Source organism: Abramis brama (genome assembly GCF_963993115.1).
Source record: "Abramis brama genome assembly, chromosome: 22".
Classification (NCBI taxonomy): domain Eukaryota; kingdom Metazoa; phylum Chordata; class Actinopteri; order Cypriniformes; family Leuciscidae; genus Abramis; species Abramis brama.
In genome coordinates this window covers 34,027,511-34,033,514 of record NC_139984.1, presented here as the reverse complement: position 1 = coordinate 34,033,514, position 6,004 = coordinate 34,027,511, and positions in this window count along the sequence as shown.

Here is a 6,004-nt window from a genome sequence, read left to right as displayed (position 1 = left end):
AATGCTACCATAACCTAAGAAAAGTAAAAGTAAAAAAATATATATTTCACCTCCCTAACTCCATATCTATTTCAAACCAGGAGAAAATATACTTTTCAAAATATGGGCGCCCATCTCCTCCAAGATAGTGGCATTACTCTATTTACAGATTACCTTTTAATACCGACACAATAATAATAATAATAGAAAGGGAAAAAAAAACTTCTCTCCACCTTTAAATATCGGCAGATTACTAACAACACTAGCAACAATAACAGAAGAAATCCACAAAAAAAGATGTCCACAAACCACAGTTTAATACCATATACGTCAGAGGACATAACACCCCCACCAATGAGAAACAAACTTGTGTTAGTAAAAAGAAACAAAAATATAGCTACAAGCAGCAAATATCGGGGTTCAAGCACTTTAAGGCCTTTAAGCCAATGCGTGAAAGGGGATTGTTTTATTTAGCAAGCATGTAACCACTTAGATCATAGATGGAAAAGACCATTTACAGCCAATACAGGCAAATTACCATAGGAAATATTTGGTTTTTAAAGCTTTTTAACAGTTGTAGTGCCAGCTATGGTCCAATCTCCATAAAAGTTGGCATGCTTGTTTAGAATCATATGTCGCATGTGCTCACTAAATTTCGTGGCGTTTTCGTTTAGGATTTATAGGCTTTTGAGTGTATTTTGCGATATCAATATTTGTTTGATAATTATTGAACTAGAGAGTCCAGAGAATTGTACTGCACTGGTTTTTGTTTTATTGAGGTTGAGCGACAAACCTAGGACTAGCTTGCAAAAGTTTTTTTTTTTTACATAATCGTGAATATTTAATGAACGATTTGATTGACAGCAGTGGTTCTCAAGGCAAAGTTGTTCAGTATGAGGAGAGCTATCAAATGATCTGAATATTGTGGGGACACATCATGTGATTACAGATGCATAAAACTTGTTGGCGCCAACTAGTGGCTTTTTTTTTTTTTTTAATTCTTACAGACCTCTATGGCCATGAGTCGAACATGCCCACCAAGTTTCTTGTCTGATAGCTGCTCAAAATTCATTGGACGCTGCCGGTCGCGTTCTTCAAGATACGCGAATGTCCTAAAAGTCAGTCTTGGCACCTTGGATGAAGACACCGCATACCAATTTTCAAGTAAATCAGACTTAGGGTTTCGTTTTTTTTCCATGTTATAGCACCACCAAGTGGCCAGTGAGCACGTGGACCACAGAATGAGCTCTTAAATATGTGAAATTATCTCATTCCATTCACAAGTTATAGCCATTTTAGTAAAAGTGGCTCCTCCCACTTCAAACGTTCCCTTAGAGACTGTGAATTGAAATGTCAACTTTTTCTTTTTGATAATTATTGACAATCAGAGAATCTTGCTGCTCTAGGACCAAAATCCTACGACTAGTTTGCAAAAGTAGGTTTTTAAAAAGAAATTCACCAGGGCGACGATCGAATCTGAGGCATTTTGTCCCTCTTGAGGATTCCAACGACTTGTACGGTTTAGGAGTTATGATCCATTTCACACTTTTGTCCGCTGTAGCGCCCCCGTCAGGCCAATCGGGGCGAGACTTGGTCATGTTGTAGACGGTGTGAGAGCTACCAGCCCTCAAAGTTTCAAGTCTCTACGACTTACGGTTTGGTCTGCCTGATCAATTTGAGGGGAGAATCATTGGAAAATTCAACAATTACAATAGGGTTTTAATGTTATGCACTTGAACCCCTAAAAAAACAATATATCAGCAAAATTCAATGAAAAACCACCACATACCAACAGACCTGGAAAGAGCATCAGCAATAATAATAATTTCCTTTCTTGTGTTGTATTTCCAATTGAAATTCCTGCAAAATTAATGACCATCTCATCAGACACTGGTTGTTATTTGACAAATCAGGGGTTATGATCCGTGAACACTTCAGCTGGGAGAGAACTGATGCCTAAATAAACGTCTGTTCTGTAGTTTTGTTGGGGTTTTGAAAACTTCCTGGAGAACTCTTTTGCCTCTTTAAAAGTGTAGTCTTCTTACAAAAGACTTTCTCTCGCTCCTCTAGGCAGTCGTCTCTCAGTTCAGCAAATATACATGTTAGAAATACTTGGTTACAAATCAATTTGCAGTTATGAGTTTGAGAGAGTACACGTGTGCTATTACTGTTCACAGAACAATGAAAGTTCTCCCATCTGATGTACTGCTGTTGTGTGCTGTAATTATCCTGTGTTTATATATGCCCTACATGTGTGCTCTTTGAGTACAAAGTGTGACACTTGAGTTAATTATATTATGTGAATGATCTGAATGAGAACATTGTTAAACCTGTGTAAAATGAGGACATTTTGTGTAAAGTTTTGCAGAAAACATTGAGAAAATTAAGAAAAATTGAGAAAAACCTACTGTACTGTACCGTCAGGATTAGGCACAAGGATGCACGGGATCTACTATACTTTACCTCCTCTTTCATAATCTCCCGTTTAACAGGATTTTCAATTTTAAGGATGTTGACATATGGAAGCTTATCCCTCAATTTCAATATCATGCATCACAGTCTCTGCAAACAAGGAAGATCTTTGATCAACATACAGTCTCTTGACGTCTGATCAGGAAGATAAGATAACATTTGTTCAATGTCTTACAGAATGCAATGCAGTCTTAGGGCCCTATCTTACACCCGGCAGGGCGCAAGTGTTTTTTGCTAATTTCAGTCCGACGCAGTTTTCATTTTCACATCCTGCACCACGTTGTTTAAATAGCAAATGCATTTGCGCCCATTTGTGCGCCCATGGGTGCTGATCTGAGAACGAGGTGTGTGTTCTGGCGCATTGTTGGACCGTTGCTATTTTGAGGCAACAGAAATAGACTGCGCCATTGACCAACTGAAACCTGCTCTAAAGTCAATGCCGCTATATTTTTATTTTTTTTGTTATTTAATGAGCGCGTTAGTAATGTGCGCCTATAGGTGGGTCCACGACGAGCGTACACTGTGCTTATTACACACACAAGGACGCACAGCAGCACACAAACATGCCAAATATTAAAATTAAAAGGATTACAGTGTAAAAGATTATTATTGTGTACATAAAGATATGGTGAATCCGGCTTGTCCCGGAGATGTTCTGCTTGCGCACTTTAACCTCGCGCACAAGCAGATCCGTCTGCGCTCTGGAGACGCGTTCGGTCTTTCCACTATCAAATTCCGTCGTGTAAATAGCGAATCCTCCATGGCGCGAGCGCAACTGGCATTTAAAGGGAATGGGAGACGAGACTCTGATTGGTTTAACACACGTAAATCCCAAAACACACCCATTACTCATTAAGGGAATAGAGACAACGCTTTTAGACCAGCGCCGGGAGCACCGACCATTTTTCCCGTCGTTAAACTAGCAGAAGTGGATTCGGACTCGCCCTAAGTGAACTTGCGCCCTGCGCTTTAGACCATGAGCTTAGATCGTTAAAACAGGGCCCTTAATGTCTTACTTAGTAGCATGACGTGGAACAGCTATTTTAAAGAAATCAGCTGTCTTTCCTACAGCGATTAAACTCCTCAGTAGAAGACAAAACATGGTTGAATCAAAAAATAAATTATTTTTATTTATTTTTATTTTTAATTATTTGACTTTATTTATTTGTTTTCCGGCTTGGTCTACCTAAAATAGCACAGAAAATGTTTAATAGAAAATTATAGTAAAACATAAAAGTTTGTGTGTGTGTGTATGTGTATATATGTATATATATGTGTGTGTGTGTGTGTGTGTATATGTATGTGTATATATATATATATATATATATATATATACATATATATACATATATATATATATATATATATATATATATTTATTTATTATAGTCAGGGACATCAGATTGAGACGTGAATGACTAATACAGTGAGGAAAATAAGTATTTGAACACCCTGCTATTTTGCAAGTTCTCCCACTTGGAAATCATGGAGGGGTCTGAAATTGTCATCGTAGGTGCATGTCCACTGTGAGAGACATAATCTAAAAAAAAAAATCCAGAAATCACAATATATGATTTTTTAACTATTTATTTGTATGATACAGCTGCAAATAAGTATTTGAACACCTGTCTATCAGCTAGAATTCTGACCCTCAAAGACCTGTTAGTCTGCCTTTAAAATGTCCACCTCCACTCCATTTATTATTCTAAATTAGATGCACCTGTTTGAGGTCGTTAGCTGCATAAAGACACCTGTCCACCCCATACAATCAGTAAGAATCCAACTACTAACATGGCCAAGACCAAAGAGCTGTCCAAAGACACTAGAGACAAAATTGTACACCTCCACAAGGCTGGAAAGGGCTACGGGGAAATTGCCAAGCAGCTTGGTGAAAAAAGGTCCACTGTTGGAGCAATCATTAGAAAATGGAAGAAGCTAAACATGACTGTCAGTCTCCCTCGGACTGGGGCTCCATGCAAGATCTCACCTCGTGGGGTCTCAATGATCCTAAGAAAGGTGAGAAATCAGCCCAGAACTACACGGGAGGAGCTGGTCAATGACCTGAAAAGAGCTGGGACCACCGTTTCCAAGGTTACTGTTGGTAATACACTAAGACGTCATGGTTTGAAATCATGCATGGCACGGAAGGTTCCCCTGCTTAAACCAGCACGTCAAGGCCCGTCTTAAGTTTGCCAATGACCATTTGGATGATCCAGAGGAGTCATGGGAGAAAGTCATGTGGTCAGATGAGACCAAAATAGAACTTTTTGGTCATAATTCCACTAAACGTGTTTGGAGGAAGAAGAATGATGAGTACCATCCCAAGAACACCATCCCTACTGTGAAGCATGGGGGTGGTAGCATCATGCTTTGGGGGTGTTTTTCTGCACATGGGACAGGGCGACTGCACTGTATTAAGGAGAGGATGACCGGGACCATGTATTGCGAGACTTTGGGGAACAACCTCCTTCCCTCGGTTAGAGCATTGAAGATGGGTCGAGGCTGGGTCTTCCAACATGACAATGACCCGAAGCACACAGCCAGGATAACCAAGGAGTGGCTCTGTAAGAAGCATATCAAGGTTCTGGCGTGGCCTAGCCAGTCTCCAGACCTAAACCCAATAGAGAATCTTTGGAGGGAGCTCAAACTCCGTGTTTCTCAGCGACAGCCCAGAAACCTGACTGATCTAGAGAAGATCTGTGTGGAGGAGTGGGCCAAAATCCCTCCTGCAGTGTGTGCAAACCTGGTGAAAAACTACAGGAAACGTTTGACCTCTGTAATTGCAAACAAAGGCTACTGTACCAAATATTAACATTGATTTTCTCAGGTGTTCAAATACTTATTTGCAGCTGTATCATACAAATAAATAGTTAAAAAATCATACATTGTGATTTCTGGATTTTTTTTTTTAGATTATGTCTCTCACAGTGGACATGCACCTACGATGACAATTTCAGACCCCTCCATGATTTCCAAGTGGGAGAACTTGCAAAATAGCAGGGTGTTCAAATACTTATTTTCCTCACTGTAGATGTAATAAAGTCTGTTTTTTTACAGAGACAGGATGAGAATGAAATGTACTTGAAGATTGTGCTTCATCAAACATGACACATCATCATTACTGCAAGATATCACTTTATCACATTTATGAAGTGAGGAAGCTTTTAAAGTGAGAGGGGCGGAGCTAAGAACAGGTGTGCATGGGTGTGTGTGTGTGTGTCATTTTTAATCTCTCCATCTCAGTCACACACACACTGGCTTCGGACTCGCCCTAAGTGAACTTGCGCCCTGCGCTTTAGACCATGAGCTTAGATCGTTAAAACAGGGCCCTTAATGTCCTTCTTAGTAGCATGACGTGTAACAGCTATTTTAAAGAAATCAGCTGTCTTTCCTACAGCGATTAAACTCCTCAGTAGAAGACAAAACATGGTTGAAGCAAAAAATACATTATTTTTATTTTTAATTATTTGACTTTATTTATTTGTTTTCCGGCTTGGTCTACCTAAAATGGCACAGAAAATGTTTAATAGAAAATTATAGTAAAACATAAAAG